Below are 24,548 nucleotides of genomic sequence, written 5' to 3'. Positions count from 1 at the left end.
TTCGGAGGCGTTGGATTTGTGACCCAACACCTCCTCGGTGGTTCGAATGGTTTTTTGCAGAAAAGCCCCAAAAGAGTTCGGCCACTGCTTACAAGCACAAAGACTGCTCAGATGCCATTGGATCTTAGATCAAACGACCTCCAAGCTCGTATCACCGTAGCATCCAAGATGCGATAGCGCCTTATATTTTCTCGCACGGGAGAGTATGAGGTGCTCCCGCACCGTAGATTCTATGGTGATACGAGTTCACTGAGATCTAATGGCCCACAGTAGGACGTTTGAATGTTTTTGCAATATACGACTGATAGAGTTTGGGAAATGTGCAGAAAGTACAAGTACTACGCATGTGCCATCTGATCACTGATCATACGACCTAGATGCTCATATCACCGTAGCGGGTAATTAAGCTACGGGGAGCACCTAATATGAGCACCGGGGAGCCGTTGGATCAAAGATGCAGCGGGACACACGAGGCCTGAATGTTTTATTTGCAAAAAAAACCTTTGGAGAGTTTGGAAATTGCGCATAATTACAAAGACTACTCCCAAGCCATTGGATCTCACTTCCAACGGTGTAAAAACTCGTATCACCATAGTATCTAAGCTGCGGGGTGGATGTGATATTCTATGCCACTGTCATTTTTGTTCGTAAACTTGCAAAATACGTGTAACTCGTGCCGTTACTTGTCTAACCGCGCAAAGTGTTTGTTCAAAAAAACCATCCTACACTGAAATATCGGAACAACACACGGGGGTCCCACTTGTCATTACTCAAATTTGGACCTAAAACTAACAAATCTGAAAGACGAGATTCGAACTGGCAATGGACTACAAAGCATAAGTCGATAGCCTGAAAAAACGAACGGTTGTTGGCTTTGTCCCATAACTTGATTTTATACAGTACTTGCGTTGAGTGGAGTAGAGGGAGTGCCTCGTCAACACGTGCATGACCGTTGTCTCACTTACTAGTGGGTCCCAGGTCTGCGATCTCAATCTCTCTTCTCTCCATCGTCTAACCTTTGCACGGGCACACACGAAGAGCGGCGCTAGCTTGCCGTGGTGTTATTACAACTAAAAAAAGCTTGGAAAATAGAAGAATCGCCTAGAACAAGAGACGTTGTGGCTGGTTGAGACAGAGCTAACCACATCTATCCTCCGTGCCACGTTTGCATGATGAAGCTGTGTGGCTAGTGGGGTGTTTTCGACCGACTGGCTGGGCCCCGAGGTCGAACCATAGGTACTACGTCTGATACAGTATATTTTTACACGCACATTTTTCCTCCGTGCCGAGACGTGGCACACCCTACCGCGCGGTTTCGGGGTCCTCCCGGGTGGTGCACGCATATATTCTTCCTGACATGGGACGCCCTACTGCGCATTTTCTGGGTCCTCCTCGGTCGTAGCGCCGAAGCAAGTAAATGAGTCGTCAAACCACGAAAGACCACCTTTCCCGCTGAGTACATCAGTGAAGCACGGTGGCTAGCTAGTTGGGCTAGTTCGACCGATTAGCTAGGCCGCCGCCACATTTGTTTTTTCACCCCTTTTTTTATCTACTTGCCGGCAGGTAAATTTAAATATCCACCGCGGCGTTGGTCTGGTGCTTGGGTGCGGCAGGATTTTTAATTTTTTGATTGACGGTAGCAGGCGCGGCAGGATTTTTAATTTTTTGATTGACGGGAGCAGGCGCGGCAGCAATTAGTCATGATGACTCCGCCTGTAAAAACCCACTGCTCCGTGATGTGAGAAGTCGTCGACTGGTGTTTTACCGTGGTGAAAACCAAAAGATTCCCCGCTCCCTCCGCCTTCCCGTAGATTGCATTGCCTTTCAGCCATTTCGCCCCCTTTGCTTCCTCTCCCCATTGCTTCTACCTGGTGCCATGGCGGCGCAGCAGATCACGGAGTCCGAGGTGAGGCGCCTGACACAGGAGCTCCATGTCAAGGATGCGGAGCTCAGGGCCAAGGACGTGGAGCTCCGTGAGCTCAAGGAGGAGAGGAGTGCCATGCTCGTCCGTTATGTGCGGGAGTTCACGGAGCTTCAAAAGCGGCAGGCGTCCACCACAAAGATGCTCGAGGCGTCGGCGGCGTTGCTGCAGAAAGCGGGAGATACGATAGGCCGTCAGGGGAGCCGGCTGGAGCGCGAGCGGGCCAATCATGACGAGGTCCAGGATCGCCTCAGCCACTTGGTGAACCAAGTTGCCACACACGTGTTGCGGCTGCGCGATGCCTACCGTCGTGCCAGCGCGATGATGCCGGCCGTCGGGCTAAACCCGTTCGACCACCCGGTCGACTCCAACGAGCTGCAGCTTCCTGACCTAGTCTCCTTCTTCACCTATATCTCCGAGGAGCTGAGTCGTCTCCGCGCGATGGTCGGGGCTGAGCTGGACAAGGAGGGGTTGCGGGCTGCCGTCGCCGTTGCCGGGCGAATCCTTTCAGGGCTCCGTCACCGGAATCCATTCGTGCCATTGGACGCCGACTTTGACGAGCTGGCTTCCGTCGACGGGGAGCAGGCTCTACAGGCGGTTGCACCCTGCATCACCAACGTCGTGCGCCTCGAGAAGCAGAGGGACTTCGGTGGTGTTTAGGCGCCCTCTGCATGAGCATGTCCATGTCTCGGCGCAACATGACCGTTGGATCAAACTCAGACGGTGCAGATCAGTCACTGTAGCACAAAGCGTGTGGGTGTGTTTGGTTGCATTCTCATCTTAATATAGTTGTTTCCTCTTCGTGTATTTTTGTCAACCTACTAGTGTGGACTCATGCACCCTTCATGCACTCTGCCAAACACCCAAAAGTGGGTCGAGAAGGGAGCTTTTTCTCCCATCCCGTGCACCCTTCATACACCCTGCCTAACACTATTTGTGCTTCATATGGTTCATGTTTCGTGGAGTACTGTAGCACCGTACTCTCCGTGCGCTGTGGACCTAGTTCTATTAACATTGATCTCACCGTTCATTCTCGACCGGACAGTCGAAAAAGCGGTACTATGTTACATATAGGAGTAGTTGACATGCGCACAACATCATTTGTTATCCTCATATCTTACTACACTAGCAACAAGATTGTGTAGTACTGACGTATGAACCACTGCACATGCCTAGTAGTAGGAGCACTGTGTATGTTCAAGTGGCTGCCGTGTTTTGCACTCCTCCGTCATAAGAGTGGAAACGCTTGCTGTAATCATTTTTTTCTTCAGAAAAACAGTGGACACGCTCTACCGTGCGGATCCTCCTCCAGCCATGCACTAAATTACTCACTTTCGCCGACGTGTGGGACAGCCAGCACCTGGGTCCACCAGCCATGCACTAAATTACTCCGTAGTAGAGTGACGGTAGACTCCCCCGATCGAACCGCTGCAGTAATGCCCAATGAGCTGTCAAATCACAAAACCCCCTCCTTTCCAGCAGTAAGTTGGATGGACGAAGCAACCATCATTTCACTCTTCTCTCTCAGCTTCCTCTCTTGAAGAAAACCCCCACTCGCTTCGCTTCTCCCTCATCTCGCTCCTCCTTTCACTCTTCTCTCTCAGCTTCCTCTCTTGGATGGACGCCGGAGCACCGGCCGACGTGATGTCTATGGCTCTGGCCAAAACCGTCGAGGCTCATGGTACGAAGAAGCGCAAGCACCCCGCCGAGACTACCGCAGACAAGCTCAAAGCCATCGCCCTGTCCAAGCCCCCCTCTCCGGGATCCCTCATTAAGCAAGTCCAGGTAATGTCTCTTGTTGACGATCTTTTTCTCGATCTTGATCGTGTTTTTTCATCTAACACGCACTACTAGTACTGGTAGTACAACTTTCTGGGTGATCTTGCATGTGATTTTAGTGTGCCAAATGATGGTTCTAAATTCCTCTTTTGACCAAAACATGCGAGAGGTTGACACTGATTTCTTATAGATTACTTTCAACTACTCCCTCTGTCCCAAATTTCTTGTCTTAGATTTGGCTAGATACGGATGTATCTAATACTAAAATGTGACTTGATACATCCGTATCTAGACAAATCTAAGACAAGAATTTTGGGACGAAGGGAGTACTTTATGAACATCAATGCTACCTTTTAAGAGGGTATATTTGCCTCAGTAACTTATGTTATGGATATTGCATGTAATCCCTTTGCTCTCATGCCTTTGAAGACATGTTCTAGTGTCTTTGTTCACTCATTTCTGTGCGTATATGTAGTCATATATGGAGTATAATATCGAAAATCATCTTATATTTCTGAACGGAGGTAGTAATAAAATATGGTTTCTATTTGAATTAGAACCAGGTCCGCGGTGGAGATGAAGTTCTCAAAGTCATGCCGTGTGAACTGGTAGACCTGATGATGTGTTCTACTGCTGAACTATCCAGCTGCTGTGTCCTTGTCGCCACGTGTCATGAACTAGTGTTTTCCTGTAGCATTGTTGTCAGGCGTGTTCTCGAGGCTGTACTTGACCACAACAATTTCCTGGTTGTGCCTTCGATTACGAAGGGTGTGGTTCTTGTAAAGCTTCCCAACAAATCTGATGCAGCCTGTCTTCATCATCATGTTTATGAGTGGAAAGACCACTCTGTTAGGTTCTCCAAGGTTGACAAGATGGTGATGGTGCATGTAGACATCTCACACGAAGTCCATGGCCTAGTCAGTTATGCGGGGTTCATCCGTAGGTCGGTGGCAAGAAATAGTCTGTAGAGTTTAGTTAGTGCAACTTTTCTTGTCTGTAGTAAGTACTATTGTTCAGTACTTGATTTGTGTTTGTGAACCGTGTATTGTTTATTAGTACTGCCGCTTTTGGCGTGTGAACGGTCTATGTTAATGTCTGTCCACTCAATTCAGTCTGTATATTTTGAAGTATCCAGATCATATTTTTTGTGAGGACGGTTTATCAATTATGGTTACACTCCAATATCTGTATGCATTGCAGGGTTTATCGCACCCACCAGGATTTCCAGTCCCATGGGTTCGGTCCATACGATTTGTCACAACCTTTGGACTGTCCTGCTTGTGGGAGTAGGCGGGGCCCCTGCATGCCACGCGTAGTTGGACGATCAATCTTCTGTTTAGTACTTCAACATAGTGATTTCCTGGTAAGGATTCACTCGTGTCACATCAAGTAAATCTTATTGATTTACTGTCTAAATCTTATTAATTTAATGTCATGTTTTCTTTCTTTTCCTGCAATTTTACGATGCAGGTTTTTCCATGTGACATTCATCACAGAATAAACCGTTTGGTTTGCTCCATGATGGCTATTTTTGCAGGTTTCACTTCTTATGTCGTGTCAGTAACGAAGGCACTGTCCATCACTTATATTACTGGAAAAAATTGGATCAGTCTGTTGTCTGAGTACAAGCTGAATCCCTATGATGAACTGCAGTTTGGTTTAACAAAAACGCCACAATTAGTCCTTCTCGCGTTTAAAAGAAATGAAGAAAAAAACTGGATCACGGTCGCGGATCCTAGTCAAGTTAGAAAGCTGATCATAGCAGACCAGACACGATCGCCACTGTCTCGCACAGATCGAGCACCGGCAGTTTCTCTAGCACAGATAGCGGCAGCAGCTCAGTCTGATCCAGCTGAGGATTGGGCACCGACCGCGTCAGCGGATCAGTCTGATCTACTGGAGGATCGGGCATCGACACTGGTACCTGCTCCGACACCGGCACCAGCTCTACAAGGAGAACCATCTCCAGCAGCAGCAGCGGCTTCGGCACCTGCACCAACACTTGCACTTGCATCTGCTCCGGCCCGTGCAGTTGCACCGGCAATAGACTAGGCTGCAGTTCGCACTTCATATACCAAAGTCCTTACAAAAACCGACATGTCCACCTTCTTGGTAAGGATTGGCCGCCCAAGTGCTTCGTTCTTTTTTCTTTCCATGTTGTTTCACATGATTCACTATGTTGATCTAACTGTTTGGGTATGTCTTCTTGTTTGCAAACAGAGAATTTCTAGAGCAACGAGGGAGTCGTTCAACAATCCGGGCGACCGCGGCCAAGTTTCTCTTACCATGCGCAGCCTTGGTGTGAATGAACCTGCTCAATATACGGTAAGTACAAAGGATGGTCGCATGATGATTGATGCTAAAGGATGGTCAAGGTTCAAATCTAAATCATATCTTGCGGTAGGGGATGATGTCAAAATTGAACTTTCTCGGCAAGGAGAGCTGGTCAAAATCAACTTTGAAATTCTTCAGTAGCAGCACGTAACTGCCGAACTGATCTATCCTCCGAGAGATTTTGATGTAATAATCTGGCATGGTGAAACAAGTGTCCTGTGTGTATAAGTAGTACGACAGTATTATTTATCACATGGTATATCTTTGATAGAATTGCAACTCTGATTGCTGGTTAGGAACTGTCGTTCGATTTCATTCCAACAGCTGCCGTGCTTTATTCAATTTTGTGTATTCGCCTTGCGACAGCATCTAAAACCAGCGCCATACCGATCGCTTGCAATATGAAAAGCACTGAGGTAGAACACATGGGCCCCCAAACATGCAGGGTCGGCCTGCGGCCCAAAGTCCAGAACCGTGAGCCTATCTGAGTATTATATTCTCAGCTGAACCCCCATAAAAAAAGTTGAACCCCCATAATTCCCGTGCGTTGCAGTGGGAGTATATTTCTCGGCAAGGTGAGCCTGTGATATAAAAGATTTGTATATTTCTTTACAGAGGGAGTATCTAGTTACTCCTGTCTTTCTACTTCCTTTCGCTGATATGTGGGCCAACTGGCAACGGGGTCCACGTGCCATATGCACAAATTAGAGTGCACAACTTCACGGTAGACACACCCCGGTCGTAGCGCCGCAGTAATGCCCAGTGAGCTGTCAAATCACAACCCCCCTTTCCAGCTTTAGCAGTAAGCTGGACGGACGAAGCGGCAATATTTCACTGGGCCTGAATCCCCTTCTCCCTCGTCTGCTTGTTCAGAGAAAACCCCCTCTCGGCGATTGCATAGGGTTTTCTCATGGAGAACCAGGTACGAATTCTTCATCCATCCCCGATAAATCCAAGTCCCTTGGTCGCATGTAATCCTAGGATGGCAGTCGCCGCCGTTGATGCGTTTTTCTTCCTACTGAATCTAGTGTGTTTCATTTGCAGTGCCCAAAGTGCGAGTACCCTACAGGTTTCTGCACCCTCAGCGAGACGCCACACTTGTTCCTTCTCATCCTAACACAGCATTTTGAAATGCGCACAGTATGTTCCTAGAATCCTCTTTTCTATCCGGGAGGGTGGGTTTTTTTGAACATGCTGTGTTCTCATATTATTTTTCCTGCAGTGTATTATTTGCTCTGCCAGAACACATGTACTCAAGATGCTCGGCCTTGCCATAACTGAATACACTAGTTTAATGGTCACAGTGAAGACAAGCCATGGATATAAGTTCCGAGTTGGGTTCATGAACCAAGAAGATCGCTGCTTTTTTTATGGCTGAACTTGGATAAACTTTCTCAAGTGTTACGGACTGAAAGTTGGCGCACGAATGTTGATGGAAATAGCAGAACCTGGTCTCATCTTCACTGCGATCTTCCACCCCGACGTCGTTCCAATTGTTCATCCATGTTAGTTTTGTATCTGGTTCTTGCTTGTTGCCTCGATTACTTCTTAATCCACCTATTTTGTCTAACTAATCACAATTTAACTTTAGAAGTAGCAACGATTCTCTCACGAAGATGCTACTTCTAACTAATATTTTCTTATAATTGGTGGCACGTGTAGGTTTTTTTAGAGTTAAGCAGTCTGCTCGTTTGTTACTCTGTAATAACTCGGTTGTTACTAATGGCACTGAAGTTGACTGGATCGACATCCACAAGTTCCTACACTTTATTGATCGTCTTGAGGTCCTTGTGGGGCGTTTCAATGGTGGAAGGCCACGTGGGATATGTGTGCCACTACTGCACTCGTTGAAACTTATGGTACGAGCTGTTTTCTGTTATATATGTTGTTCATAAACTATTTCTTATACAGAGTTTTACAGTTGTGATCTTCTTGAAACAGGAACTGCCGAGTTCTATTGTTCCTATACAGATGCCTGACCATGGTCGGGTCAGACTTGCGCTTGGTCACAACATGATGTTTATGTTGACCTACTCAATTCCCCTTGGAGGTGAAAAGATACTTATTCATGGGTGGTCTCAAATAATGAAGGCCCGTCCATCTTGGAGAATAGGACAGAAGATTATGTTCATGCTTTTCCATGGCTCTAAAGCGAATATCCTGGTTATTGACCACGTTGCTTTCAGCTTTGGTTGTTAAGTGCCCCTGCTGGTTTCAGTTAAGGTTGTTAAGTACTCCTGATGCTTTTACAGTCTGTCGTGTTTCTTCAGTCCTGTCTTCCTCCAGCCGCCAAAACCAAACCAGCGCCGGCGGGGTCGCCTGCTTCCGCCTCCCACGGCTGGCTGCGCCTCAGCGCACGCATCGCCGCCCCACCGTCTCCTAAATCGTTAACGCCGACGTCCTCCGCGCGCTTTGGTGCGCTCGCCGCGGCGCCGCCCTCTCGCGTTGTCAACATGGTCAACAAACAACAGGTATCGACAGAAGTACGTCGAGAGGATGACAGTAGGGGCCCACCACGTCAGCGTATGGAAAAATAAAATGCTTCCTCCTAGTGTTTTCCTAACATCTGGGACCCATGACATTGTGAGCGTATATAGTCAATAGACAAGAGAACAGCACAAGATCGGCTGACACCTGGGACGTAGCTACTCGAGCAGTATTTTTTTTGTTTGGTATTGTTGAGACGGAGCAGGGTTTGAACTGGGCTTTGGCCCGTCTAGCCCTGGCTTATATTTTATGTTCACCATGTGACCAGCCCAGCTATTTTTTCTTTGTGAAAATGAGCCCAGTTTATTTTTTCTGAAGTAAACCCAATCCAGGCCTACTTATTTTTCTACGCCCTGATGGGCTGCAACTCTTTCAAGACGCCTGCAAATCTTGAAAGTAATATGAAATGGGTTGTAAATATAAAAACAGATGACAAATTGGCAATTACTTTATAATTTCTGAATTTTTTCACATTTTCAGATTCCTATTTCACTGGGCATTAACCTAATTTAAATATATCTTCAAAGTACTTTAAATATGGCTCGACATTTCGGTATTAAAAATAATTTGGAACCCACAGAAATATGCGAAATTGGCCCTGGCCAACCAAAAAAAACGACTGCAATAAATTGCATAAGAAGTTGCCATGAGCTATATATAAATTATTAAAAAAAGAGGGAGTGGTCTGACTTGTGGGCCTGTTTAGTTGACGCGTATGCAAGATTTTTCTAGTTATTATATACGTCAACAAATGATTCTAGCAGACGTAACCGTTGGATGTCAATCCAATGGCCGTCGTGTTTCTTCAATCTCGGATCTTCTTGCTCCAGCCGCCAAAGCAGCGCCGGCGGGACCGCCTACTCCCGCCTCCCGTGGCCGGCTGTGCTGCCGTGTAGGCCTCAGCGCCCCCTACTACTCCCATCGCTGGCCAGGGCATCCCTCTACTCACCCACACCCCCTGTTATTCTGCGGCGACGGCAGCCTCACACCGCAGCCGAACCGGTGAACCTTTGTACTCCTCTCCGCGCGGGCTTCCACTGCCGTGTCTTCCCCGGCTCCGCGTCATCCCCTTCCTAGGCCTCGCCATCGTCCACCGCCGTGGTGCTCTCGGCGCGGCGTGGTCAATGTGGTCAACGACCGACTTCCATCGGAAGAGTACTGTACGTGGAGAGGCTGACAGTTGGGTCCACGGCAGCCGCAAGGAAGTGCCTCCTTATTACGCGGAAAATAATTATTCCTCCACCTGACAGCAGGGACCCACCGGACGGGCCACCAGTATTTCACAAAAAAAAACGTTTCCCCCTGACTGCTGGGACCCACAGGACGGGCCACCGTATTTCGCGAAAAAACGTTCCCCCCGCTGTCAGCTCGGACCCACCGAAAGTGCCTCCTTATTACGCACAAAAAAATGAATACCCCCCTGCTAGTTGGGACCCACCTTGGTGGGAGGCTAACTTGTGGGCCTACTAAGTTGACTGGGACGGAGACCTTTGTCAACTTTAGTCAATATATGAACGATTCTAGCTCCAGTGACCGTACGATGTCCATCCAACGGCCGTAGTGCTTCTTCAACCTCTGGTCTTCTTGCTCCAGCTGCCCAAAGCAGCGCCGGTCGTGCCGCCTACTCCTGCCGCCCGTGGCCGGCTGTGATGCCGCGGAGGCCTCACCGCCCCTACTACTCCCACCGCTGGCCAGGCCATCCCTCTATGCACCCACACCCCCTGTTATTCTGCGGCGACGGCAGCCTCACACCGCAGCCGAACGAGTGAACCCTCATACTCCTCTACGCGTGGGCATCCACTGCCGAGTCTTCCCCGGCTCCGCGTCGTCCCCTTCCTAGGCCTCGCCGTCGTCCACCGCCCTGGTGCTCTCGGCGCGGTGTGGTCAACGTGGTCAAGGAATGGCTTCCATCGGACGTGGACTGTACGTGGAGAGGCTGACAGCTGGGTCCACGGTCGTAGCAAGGAAGTGCCTCCTTATTACGCGCAAAATAATTATTCCTCCACCTAACAGCGGGGACCCACCGGACGGGCCACCGTATTTTGCGAAAAAAACGTTTCCCCTGACTGTTGGGACCCACTAGCTACATCTTCGAACGCAAGGAAGTGCGTCCGAAAAAAACGATTCGCCCCCCGACTGCTGGGACCCACCAGATACATCTTCGCACGCTAGGAAGTGCGTCCAGGCAAAAAAAACAAAACGATTCCCCCCCTGACTGCTGGGACCCAGCAGCTACACCTTCGCACGCAAGGAAGTGCGTCCGGGCAAAAAAACGATTCGCCCCCCTGACTGCTGGGACCCACCAGCTACATCTTCGCAGGCAAGGAAGTGCCTGACAGTCGGGACCCACCTGGTCGAAGCGTACGTAGCATTGTCATTCTGGTCGCGAACATGTACGTACATATATACTGGTCGATGTAGAGGCGCGCACGTGTCGTAGTAGAGGTGCGTACGTGTCATAGTAGAGGCGCGCACGTAGCATGTACACGTACGTACAGCGGCCAGGGTGCAAGAAAGAAAATACGGCCACGTACATACATACGGGCAGGGTCTCGAACGCCTACTCGCACATACGTACGGCCAGGGCTCGTGTACATGGCTGGGTCGGAACGGAGAAACAGCGTCGTCGTCGTGTTCATGGGGAGGCAATGGAATGCGTCATGTTCATCGGGAGGCAACGGAACGCGTGGGAGCCAACCGGCTGGGTCGGAACGGAATGCGTGGTCGTGTTCATCGGGAGGGCTTGGATGGAACAGGCGATGGAAACGAGGCCTGGCGTACCGCAAAATGGAGGAAACGGCCTTTGTGTTCGACCGGCCACGTTCGAAACGGGATCCTGTTCATCGGGAGGGGTCTAGCGTACCGCAAAACGGAGGAAACGGACCTCCTACGGTCGAAACGGGGGTCCTGTTGATCGGGAGGGGTGTGGCGTACCGCAAAACGGAGGAAACAGACTTTTGTTGGAGCGCTACGGTCGAAACGGGGGTCCTGTTGATCGGGAGGGGTGTGGCGTACCGCAAAACGGGACTCCACGGGATACTGTTCATCTCCACCATCGACCTCCTCCAGCCTCCACGGGCTACCGTCGACCTCCTCCAGCCTCCACGGGCTCCTGTTCATCCAGCCTCCACCGCGCGCTACTCCACCAGCTACTGTTCAACCACCCCTCCACCGTCTACTATTCATCCAGCCCTCCACACCACGGGGTCCTGTTCAACCACCCCTCCACGGGCACCCCTCCACCTTCTACTGTCCATCCAGCCCTCCACACCACGGGGTCCTGTTCAACCACCCCTCCACGGGCACCCCTCCACCGTCTACTGTTCATCCAACCCTCCACACCACGGGGTCCTGTTCATCCAGAGGCAACACCACCACTCACTATTCATCCAACCCCCCCCCCCCCCCCGCAATGCTCACTGTTCATCCAATCGATCGGCTTCAGTTAGCAGCAGTAGCGAAGGAATCACTCGATCAGGTTCAGTTAACAGTCATCGATCGATCGCTTGGGTTCAGTAACGCGTAGCCTGCAGTGGAATCGCTCGGGTTCAGTTAGAGCCCAACGCCTCGCTCGGGTTCAGTTAGAGCCAACGCCTCGCACACACGCGCGTACGTGTACGAGAGAAACGTGCATCGCTCGCCCCCCGACCTCTCACCGTAACCGGGAACTCCCCGAAATTTTCCTCCCCCTCGCTTCTACCACGGTTTTTTCCGTCATGGACGGCCCAAAGAATGTCATGCAGCTGCCTCTCCGGCCCGCCCAGGACGAAAAGCCCATTTTCTGTCATGATTTTTTGCCATAGAAGTAGGAGCCCACCACATCTATGATGATACTGGGTTTTGTCACAATTATCGTCATAGAAGTGTCATATGTATGACAGAAAAAAATTCGTTCGGCCCAAAATGTCACGGATGTGTCTTTTTTTTGTAGTGTAGGATGCCCCTTAAAGTTAGGTTGGATGAATAGTAATATCAGAGATAAGGGGTTACCTTAGTCCGAGGACCTAGGGTTACAAATCCTAGCCGGCTTTGTCAGTGGGCACAGAGTCCTTCACGATCCCGCTATCTTTGTATTGGACGACTAGTCATCCATGGGTCTCCCTAAATGCGTCACGGGCCGACCAATGTAGCGTAGGACGGAACCGAACCAAGGGCCTCACCTCGGCCCACTGGACCACACGTGATGACACACCCTCTGCCCCCAGGTCTCGTTATCTTCTCACACCCACACATACCAACACAGACACCACAAAAAAAATCTCCTCGTGCCTCTATCCCCTCCCCCTTGCATATACACACTCAAGGGAATCTCTTGCCGTGACATCATATTCATCTCTCTCTCTAGACCTCTCTCATTTTTCGTGCTATCTCTCCCACGCCCCCCTCCTCCCGCTGGCCCCTCTATCCATGCCTCTCTCGAATACGTAATACACACACATACCTCTCTAGGCCCTGCCAAATACATCAACTACACATTCACACATGTTACATCACGTACCCCATTGATCTAAAAAGCCCTCTCTTCACGTTTATTTCGCATACAATATTCCTTTTGAATAAAGTGTGGCCAAAGAATTATTTTAGAATTTCTACATATATACAACATTACAAAGTTATATGGAGGAGTTTGAATGTTAATTTGCATTGCATGGTGCCCACAATGATATTTATTCCGCACAGTGAATTCTTATATTTTTATTCTATATATAAAGTTAGTCATAATAAAGAGAAACGAAGAGCATCTCTCTCTCCATCGCATACACCCCCTCTACGTCCCTTTCACGTACGCACACAAACTATCTCCAGGTCCTCTAAAAGTACGCCCCCAGCACATTCACGCGTGTTTCATCTTTCTGTCGCGATATATACAATGATGATCATTGTATTTGATGCGAAAGCACGATACGTACATTGGACTTCAGAATCCACTCATTATGGTCACCATTTATGTTTTGTGGTTATTATACAGCCACGGGCTCACCGTACAGCTCTGTATTTGCTCAAGACACGACTAGTTGACCAGTTAAACGCTCCATGTGGCACCTCTAGTGTTGCATCACATTATCTCACTACCACTGGGCCCACCTGTCGGCTTGTATCTACTCTACACTCTTATAAAAAACAGAGTTGGTGATGATGGTGTGCCTGCCATCCTGCAATATAGGTCGTCCGATTTATATATGACGGATAGGAAGGAAACTGTGGCAATTTTGCAAAAAGGTACCCACACCCTTCCCTCGTTCTTCCTTTTCTATCACAAGATAAACTAGTCATACAAATGCATCTTGATGTTATATGCAACGCATGGGCATCTTGCTAGTAAGAATGAAAACAAACGACAAAAAAATATTGGACGGTGGTTCGAAGTCATGACCACGGGCACAACGGACAAGGTGGCCTTGTATTGGTATGCTGAGCCGTCTGTTTTAACACACAGGAGCTGGTGTGGTGATTATACACACACACACGCATGCACATGAACTGCATGCACGCAACACTCACACGAACACATGCAGCCACGCACGCACGCAACACTCACACGTACACACACAGTCACGCACGCACGCAACACTCACACGCACACACGCATGCATGCATGCACACACCACACGACCAACACACACTCTCACGCTCAAGTGCTCAACCTACACGTGCATGCACACACATCAGGCCCTGACAAACACATACACAACCAGGTGGTTCCTGCGCACGGGTTGGAGTCTTGTCACGCCTGCGTAAATTTGTGTTTATCTGACCTTTTTCCTATGCGAACTGACAGGTGGGACCCACAAGGAACGTGATCAATTTCACTAGTCAACATGGTGCCACACAGACTATTTGGCCGGTCAATAGAGTGCAATCCGATGCTAAACGGTGAGCAAGTGATCGTATAATCACCGCAAAACGTATATAGTGACCGTAATGAGCGTATTCTGAAGTCCGGTGACCGTATTATGCTTTTCTCTCTGTAGGCCCTCGAAAACTACATCTCTACACGTTCTCGCATGTTACATCTAACAACTATGCAATGCAACACTACTATTACACTCTAACATAATAAATCATATGTGTTTTTAGTTTTACTAGATATCATATTGTTACTTAATTATTTAGTTTGCATACATTAAAATTGCCTTTGAAATGTATGGCCAGTATCATCTACCGCGCGGGAAAAACCCGCCCTTTCCTGTTTAATCGGGTTTGTATCGATGGATCGTGCGAAACAGCAAAACTATAGTACTGTAGTACTATACAGTACAAGTAACAGTTCACTAGGCCGCCGTGTCGTGTACTCCTCTGTCGTAAGAGTGGATCGCTCACTTTCATAAATGTTCTAATCCCTTTCGCCGACATGTGGGACATCAAGCTACCAGGTCCACGTGCCATACCGAAATACAGTGCAGAGCAGCAGGGGTGAAGCACCCCAGTCATGGCGCCGGCGTAGTAATGAGCAATGAGGCGTCAAATCACAAAGTTGCACCTTTCCCGTAGTTAAGTTGGAGGGACGAAGTAATAATGCTAAAAAAAGAAGTTGGAGGGACGAAGCAACCATCATTTCACTCGTTGCTGAATCCGCTTCTCCCTCATCTTCTTCAAGTTAACCACGTGTTGCTTCTGCCATTGTTCTGCCTCATGTGGGACGCGGATCGGCTTGGTGAAGCACTGACACGTGGGACCGCATGTTAGCAAACCGCCAGGCCAACGTCCTCTAAAAATAAGAAACATCCCCCGCCATCCACGCGGCAAAATCACCTCCTTTTTACTAATCTTGATTCTATAATTTTTTAGATCAATATAATTGAGATTTGTATAGATAGCACATATAGGAGCAAAACCAAGTGGTACGGTTAAGGGCATCCACAATGTGTAGCCAAATGTGAAAATAGCTTTTGGCATCGATGGGAACCATTTGTGGACGGTGCTGCCAAAGCCAAAAATATGGAACCGAAGCTCCCTGATTGATTGATTGATTGAAGGAATAGAAAAATCCAACGTCTCTCCTCTTTCTCCCGTGCTTGGACGCATGTACAATATAGAGCACAGATTCTACTCCCATGTCCCTTCTATCACAAATCACAAAGCAGTGAGGCGTCAAATCACAAAGCACAGACGAAGCAACCATCATTTCACTCTTCGCTGACTCCGCTTCTCCATCGTCTTCTTCGAGAAACCACCTCACCGCACTAAGCTGGACGGACGACGCTGTTGTGTACTACTAGTACTAGTACATTTACGCGTCCTTTGGTTCAACGGATTTCCTGGATGCAAATAAGGCGGTTGTCTCGGCTTGCAGGCGGCACTTGCGAACGACTTACCGTGGTCTCCCTCAATGGTGTTCTCCGTCAAAGGCACTTCGCCAAACCACTGAAAGTGCGTTAAGTCGACTAGAGGGGGGTGAATAGGAGATTTTTATGAATTCTTCACTGAGGAATTTCAGGGTGAGGAAATTCCTGAGCGAAGGACTACTTGTAGCGGAATAAGTACTCAGATGCAGACATAACATAACATAAGCACAGTCATCATGATGAAATGAAAACAAACATAGAGTACAGAAAGCGTAAACAGAGGATAAACAGGATGAAGACAAACAGACTGAAGAAATTGAACTGAGGAAATTGAGAAAGTCTTTATTCAAAGTCTTCAAACAGATATGAACAAGCACACCACACAGTAATGAGGAATTGGAAGGGTTGAGGACATAGAACCAGTAGGCTTGGTGAAGACAGTGATTTGGTAGACCAGTTCCAACTGTTGTGACAGTTATACGTCTGGTTGGAGCGGCTAGGTATTTAAACCCGAGGACACACAGTCCTCACCGTATTCTCCTTGAGCTAAGGTCACACAGACCTCGCCCAATCACTCATGGTAAGTCCTCAGGCGACTTCAAAACCTTCACAAACTCAGTCACTCGGCGAGCCACAATTTCCTCTTGGATGCTCTAGACCATGACGCCTAACCGTCTCGAAGATGCACAGTCTTCAAAGGTAACAGGCGTCGGATCCACACAGGAACAATTTCTTCAGTGATGCTCAATCACTTTGGGTTTGTAGGTGTTTGGGTTTCGGTTTTCCTCACTTGATGATTTTCGCTCGAAGTCCTCGGAGGATGGGATGCTCTCAATGACAAGTGTCAGTTTCTCTCGCAGCAGCCAACCAGCTAGTGGTTGTAGGGGGCGGCCATTTATAGCCTAGGGAGCAGCCCGACATGATAAGACATAAATGCCCTTCAATGATAGGACCGTTAGGTGGAGAAGATATTTTGGGACAGCTGGCGCATAGCACAACAACGGTCGGAAATTTGAGGTTCAAATTCCTCAGGGCTATCATGTTCCTCACTTGTAGGCAATCTGCACTGGCGAATTCCTAACTCCTCAGTCAGAACAAATTCCTCAGAGACCAGAAGAACTTCGTCTCTATCACTGAAGAAATTGACTAAGATGTATGAGATTTCCAATGGCTTCACTCGAAGGGATTGGTAGGTGTAGGATTTTGAGATGAGCATCACTTGGAAAATTTTCCTTAGTTTTTCCTCGACCCCCTTTAACAGTACGGTGTTTCCTATGACTCAAGAAAGAGAAAATGAAACTACGAAAACAAAAGTATTCACGCTTCATGTTCCTCGCATGAATACCAAGTCTTCAGGGTCACACCAATTTTTTTCCCTTTCAAAGTCTTCAGAAATCTATAGTCTTCAGTTGAAGACATTCATTTTTAGGGGTCGACTTTCTCTGTAAATATCAAACTCCTCATAGACTTATATACCTGTGTACACTCACAACCGCATCAGTCCCTTAACCTATAAGTCTTCAATACACCAAAGTCACTAAGGGGCACTATATGCACTTACAATCTCCCCCTTTTTGGTGATTGATGACAATATAGGTTAAGTTTTCAACGGGGATAAACATGTGAAGTGTAAATACTGATATTGAGGAATTTGATTACAAGATATAGAAGAACTCCCCCTGAAGATGTGCATAGTGAGGAATTTGCTTTTGAAGCAATGCACATTTGAAGAGTAGGATCATGGAGATCTCCCCCTATATCTTGTAATTCATACACGCATTTAACATGTGATATGAAGAATTTGAAATGCATGATGAAATATGGTGACTGATGTAATTCAGCATGTGTGCATTAACATAACTGAGGAAATAGCATGCAGAAAAACATAGCAAAAGTATCAGACCACCATCGGGTTTAAGTTTACAACTCGATCCAACAAAGTCTTCAAAAGAACCTGAGTTGTAACTTAGAAAAAAACGCCCATATAGAGAGATCCGCTTGAAGACTAACTCAAATTTCTTCCCCTTTGTAATCAAATGACTAAAAGGGACGAAAAGTGAGGACTAACGCCCCTGAAGAATATCACGAAGACGATGGTGGAGCGCCAGCGTTGTCGGGGTCGGTTGTTGAAGTAGGGCCTGCCGCAGTGTCGTCCAAATCTTCATGCTCATCAGTCTCGCGCGATGAAGAAATATGAGCTGGCCACCAAGGAGGGAACTTTGACTTTCTTGAATTTCTTCGACGGTGGCTGAGACCAGTCAAAGTCCTGCTTGAAGCCCATCTGCTTGAGATCTTCTTCACCATAAAGATGAGACATAACAGCCCAGGTGCGATTGAATACTTCATGGAGGTAGTAGTGGTTCTTCTTCACTGAATTGTGTGTAGCAGTCATGTTGTAAAGAATTGAACCAAACTGACGCTTGACCCATTTGTGGTTGCGATCGACCTTCTGATGAAGACTGAGGAGAAGCTCACGATCAGTCATCACCCTAGGAGTTGTGCCTTGAGGATTTTGCTTTGAGGCATTGGCAGCAGAGTCATGCGTGGCAGAGTCATCATTGGAGGAGTAAGATGCACCTTTGCGGAACTGACCATCCAATGGACGAATGCCTTCATCAATAACAGCAGTTGCCTTGCCCTTTTCATCAGCTGAGGAAAATGTCCGCTTGAGGACTTCGATAGGGGGCAAGTAGCTGCCATGGTTAAGTGTAGCCTTGTAATTGATTGAAGACCTTGTTGTGAGGAATCTCATAATCCAGGGAGTATAAGGCTTCAATTCAAAAGGTGACAATGCAACATTGGCCAGAGTCCTCATGAAGAAATCATGGTAGTTGACAAGAACGTCGTGCATGATGTTGAAAAGCATATTCTTCATGATGCCAACGACCTCTTCTTCATTCGAGTCATGGCCCTTGATTTGACTCGGTGTCTTGGTCAGAATGCGATAGACAGTCCGTGGCACATATAGCAATTCCTTCACGAGGAATTTGGTCCTTGGGGCTTGACCAGGCTTCAGCGGTTTCATCAATACTTGCATGTAATGGTCAGATAGCTTAGGTTCATGGTAGATGACCTGCGCACCTTCAAGGGGAGGACTGACAGGTAGGGCATGAAGCAATTCAGAGGCCGGTGCTTTGGAATGCGTGTTTTCGGTCATCCAGTCCAACACCCAAGAATTTACATCTACAGCATTGCGTGTGATGTGCAACATTGCGTAGAACTGAAGAATTAGCTCTTCATTCCAATCAACAATGTCGGTGCAGAAGTTGAGCAGCCCAGCGTCATGAAGAACACTGAGGACTGGTGTGAAGCAAGGTAGCGATTCCATATCCACATGAGGAATATGCTCATGGTCAAAGACTTTGTCCTTATCAAAAAGCAGTGAAGAATAGAAGTTGGCTTGGCTTGCTGTCCGGAAACGCTTCCTTCGTAGACGAGCAGAGTCATAAGGACTGTAATCTGTGAAGAATACATGCTCATGGAAGAAATCATCAGCCTTGAATTTCTGCTTCTTGGAGACGGGATTCTTCGGCTTGGGCTGAGGAGTATCAGTCAAAGTCATCACAGCCTTAGAATCACATTCTCAGAAAGCACAGGCTGAGGAATTTCAGTTTCTGCTTCAGTAGCAGCCTGGGTCTTCAATTCTTCATGAACATTAACATCAGCACTAGTGGCTGGAATTTCTTCATGAATGGAAGGAGTGGCTTGAGGTTCATCAGAGCCCATTTGAACTTCAGTGTGTTGGATATATGCCCTAGAGGCAATAATAAATAGGTTATTATTATATTTCCTTGTTCATGATAATCGTTTATTATCCATGCTAGAATTGTATTGATAGGAAACTCAGATACATGTGTCGATACATAGACAACACCATGTCCCTAGTAAGCTTCTAGTTGACTAGCTCGTTGATCAATAGATGGATACGGTTTCCTGACCATGGACATTGGATGTCGTTGATAACGGGATCACATCATTAGGAGAATGATGTGATGGACAAGACCCAATCCTAAGCCTAGCACAAAGATTGTGTAGTTCGTTTGCTCAGAGATTTTCTAATGTCAAGTATCATTTCCTTAGACCATGAGATTGTGCAACTCCCGGATACCGTAGGAATGCTTTGGGTGTACCAAACATCACAACGTAACTGGGTGACTATAAAGGTGCACTACAGGTATCTCCGAAAGTGTCTGTTGGGTTGGCACGAATCGAGACTGGGATTTGTCACTCCGCGTAAACGGAGAGGTATCTCTGGGCCCACTCGGTAGGACATCATCATAATGTGCACAATGTGACCAAGGAGTTGATCACGGGATGATGTGAGTTACGGAACGAGTAAAGAGACTTGCCGGTAACGAGATTGAACAAGGTATCGGGATACCGACGATCGAATCTCGGGCAAGTAACATACCGATAGACAAAGGGAATTGTATACGGGATTGATTGAATCCCCGACATTGTGGTTCATCCGATGAGATCATCATGGAACATGTGGGAGCCAACATGGGTATCCAGATCCCGCTGTTGGTTATTGGCCGGAGAACGTCTCGGTCATGTCTGCATGGTTCCCGAACCTGTAGGGTCTACACACTTAAGGTTCGATGACGCTAGGGTTATAGGGAATAGATGTACGTGGTTACCGAATGTTGTTCGGAGTCCCGGATGAGATCCCGGACATCACGAGGAGTTCCGGAATGGTCTGGAGGTAAAGATTTATATATAGGAAGTATGGTTTTGGCCACCGGAAGTGTTCTGGGCATCACCGGTAGTGTACCGGGACCACCGGAGGGGTCCGGGGGTCCACCGGGAGGGGCCACAGGGCCCCGGAGGCATACATGGGCCAAGTGTGAGAAGGGACCAGCCCCTAGGTGGGCTGGGGCACCTCCCCACCAAGGCCCATGCGCCTGGAGAGAAGAGGGGGCAAACCCTAGGGCAAATGGGCCCTAAAGGCCCATGCCTGGTGCGCCTCCCTCTCCCCCCCACTTGGCCGCCACCCTAGATGGGTTTTTGGGCTGCCGCACCCCTTGGGGTGGAAACCCTAGAGGGGGCGCAGCCCCCTCCCTCTCCCCTATATATAGTTGAGGTATTGGGGGCTGCAAACACATGAGTTTTCCTCTCCCTGGCGCAGCCCTACCTCCTCCTCCTCCTCTCCCGCGGTGCTTGGCGAAGCCCTGCGGGATTACCACGATCCTCCATCACCACCACGCCGTCGTGCTGCTGCTGGATGGAGTCTTCCCCAACCTCTCCCTCTCTCCTTGCCGGATCAAGGCGTGGGAGACGTCACCGGGCTGCACGTGTGTTGAACGCGGAGGCGCCGTGGTTCAGCGCTTAGATCGGAATCAACCGCGATCTGAATCGCTACAAGTACGACTCCTTCATCCGCGTTCTTGCAACACTTCCGCATCGCGATCTACAAGGGTATGTAGATGCACTCCCCTTCCCCTCGTTGCTAGAGTACTCCATAGATTGATCTTGGTGATGCGTAGAAAATTTTGAATTTCTGCTATGTTCCCCAACAGTGGCTTCATGAGCTAGGTCTATGCATAGTTTCTATGCACGAGTAGAACACAAAGAAGTTGTGGGCGTAGATGTTGCCAATTCTTCTTGCCGCTACTAGTCTTATCTTGTTTCGGCGGCATTGTGGGATGAAGCGACCCGGACCGACCTTACACGTACGCTTACGTGAGACAGGTTCCACCGACTGACATGCACTAGATGCATAAGGTGGCTAGCGGGTGTCTGTCTCTCCCACTTTAGTCGGAACGGATTCGATGAAAAGGATCCTTATGAAGGGTAAATAGAAATTGGCATATCACGTTGTTGTCTTACGTAGGTAAGAAACGTTCTTACTAGAAACCTATACAAGCCATGTAAAAAACTTGCAACAACAATTAGAGGACGTCTAACTTGTTTTTGCAGCATGTGCCTTGTGATGTGATATGGCCAGAAGATGTGATGAATGATATATGTGATGTATGAGATTGATCATATTCTTGTAATAGGAATCACGACTTGCATGTCGATGAGTATGACAACCGGCAGGAGCCATAGGAGTTGTCTTTATTTTTTGTATGACCTGCGTGTCATTGAATAACGCCATGTAAATTACTTTACTTTATTGCTAAGCGCGTTAGCCATAGAAGTAGAAGTAATCGTTGGCGTGACAACTTCATGAAGACACAATGATGGAGATCATGATGATGGAGATCATGGTGTCATGCCGGTGACAAAGATGATCATGGTGCCCCGAAGATGGAGATCAAAGGAGCAAAATGATATTGGCCATATCATGTCACTATTTGATTGCATGTGATGTTTATCATGTATACATCTTATTTTCTTAGAACGACGGTAGCATAAATAAGATGATCCCTCACTAAAAATTTCAAGAGACGTGTTCCCCCTAACTGTGCACCGTTGCGAAGGTTCGTTGTTTCGAAGCACCACGTGATGATCGGGTGTGACAGATTCTAACGTTCGAATACAACGGGTGTTGACGAGCCTAGCATGTATAGACATGGCCTCGGAACACATGCAAAACACTTAGGTTGACTTGACGAGCCTAGCATGTACAGACATGGCCTCGGAACACAAGAGACCGAAAGGTCGAACATGAGTCGTATAGTAGATACGATCAACATGGAGATGTTCACCGATGATGACTAGTCCGTCTCACGTGATGATCGGACACGGCCTAGTTTGACTCGGATCATGTATCACTTAGATGACTAGAGGGATGTCTATCTGAGTGGGAGTTCATTAATCAGATGAACTTCATTATCATGAACATAGTCAAAAGGTCTTTGCAAATTATGTCATAGCTTGCGCTTTAGTTCTACTGTTTAAGATATGTTCCTAGAGAAAATTTAGTTGAAAGTTAATAGTAGCAATTATGCGGACTGGGTCCGTAAACTGAGGAGTGTCCTCATTGCTGCACAGAAGGCGTATGTCCTTAATGCACCGCTCGGTGTGCTGAACCTCAGCGTCATCTGTAGATGTCACGAAACATCTGACATACACGTTTTGATGACTATGTGATAGTTCAGTGCGTATTGCTAACGGTTTAGAATTGTGGCACCAAAGACGTTTTTGAAACATCGCAGAACATATGAGATGTTCCGAAGACTGAAATTGGGATTTCAGACTAGTGCCCACGTCAAGAGGTATGAGACCTCTGACAAATTTCTTAAGCCTGCAAACTAAGGAAGAAAAACTCAATCGTTGAGCATGTGCTTAGATTGTCTGAGTACTACAATCACTTGAATCGAGTGGGAGTTGATCTTCCAGATGAGATAGTGATGGTTCTCCATAGTCACTGCCACCAAGCTATTAGAGCTTCGTGATGAACTATAACATATCAGGGATAGACATGATGATCCTTGAGCAACTCGCGACGTTTGACACCGCGAAAGTAGAAATCAAGAAGGAGCATCAATTGTTGATGGTTAGTAAAACCACTAGTTTCTAGAAGGTCAAGGGCAAGAAGGGATACTTCATGAAACGGCAAATCAGTTGCTGCTCTAGTGAAGAAACCCAAGGTTGAACCCAAACCCGAGACTAAGTGCTTCTGTAATGAGGGGAACGGTCACTGAAGCAGAGCTACCCTAGATACTTGGTAGATGAGAAGGCAGGCAAGGTCGACAGAAGTATATTGGATATACATTATATGAATGTGTACTTTACTAGTACTCCTAGCGGCACCAGGGTATTAGATACCGGTTCGATTGCTAAGTGTTAGTAACTCGAAATAAAAGCTTATATGAATGTGTACTTTACTAGTACTCCTAGCGGCACCAGGGTATTAGATACCGGTTCGATTTCTAAGTGTTAGTAACTCGAAATAAAAGCTGCGGAATAAACGGAGACTAACTAAAGGTGAGATGGCGATATGTGTTGGAAGTGTTTCCAAGGTTGATGTGATCAAGCATCGCATGCTCCCTCTACCATCGAGATTTGGTGTTTGCATTGAGAATGATTGGACTATGTTTATCGCAATACGGTTATTCATTTAAGGAGAATAATGGTTACTCTGTTTATTTGAATAATACCTTCAATGGTCTTGCACCTAAAATGAATCTCAATCGTAGTGATACACATGTTCATGCCAAAAGTAATGATAGTACCACATACTTGTGGCACTGCTATTTGAGTCATATTGGGATAAAATGCATGAAGAAGCTCCATGTAGATGGATCTTTTGACTCACTCGTTTTTGAAAAGATTGAGACATGCGAACCATGTCTATTGGTATATATGCATGAAGAAACTCCATGCAGATGGATCGTTTGGACTCACTTGATTTTGAATCACTTGAGACATGCAAATCATACCACATGGGCAAGATGACTGAAAGGCCTCGTTTTCAGTAAGATGGAACAAGAAAGCAACTTGTTGGAAGTAATACATTTTGATGTGTGCAGTCCAATGAGTGCTGAGGCACGCAGTGGATATCGATATGTTCTTACTTCACAGATGATTTGAGTAGATGCTGAGAATATTTACTTGATGAAACACAAGTCTGAATTATTGAAAGGTTCAAGTAATTTCAGAGTGAAGTTGAAGATCGTGGTGACAAGAGGATAAAATGTCTGTGATATGATCATAGAGATGAGTATCTGAGTTACGAGTTTGGCACACAATTAAGACATTGTGGAAAATGCTTCACAATTAATACCGCCTGGAACACCATGGTGTGATGGTGTGTCCGAACATCATAACTGCACCCTATTGGATATGGTGCA

This window comes from Aegilops tauschii, chromosome 6, assembly GCF_002575655.3.
Source record: "Aegilops tauschii subsp. strangulata cultivar AL8/78 chromosome 6, Aet v6.0, whole genome shotgun sequence".
Classification (NCBI taxonomy): Eukaryota; Viridiplantae; Streptophyta; class Magnoliopsida; order Poales; family Poaceae; genus Aegilops; species Aegilops tauschii.
This window is presented reverse-complemented; position numbering follows the sequence as displayed.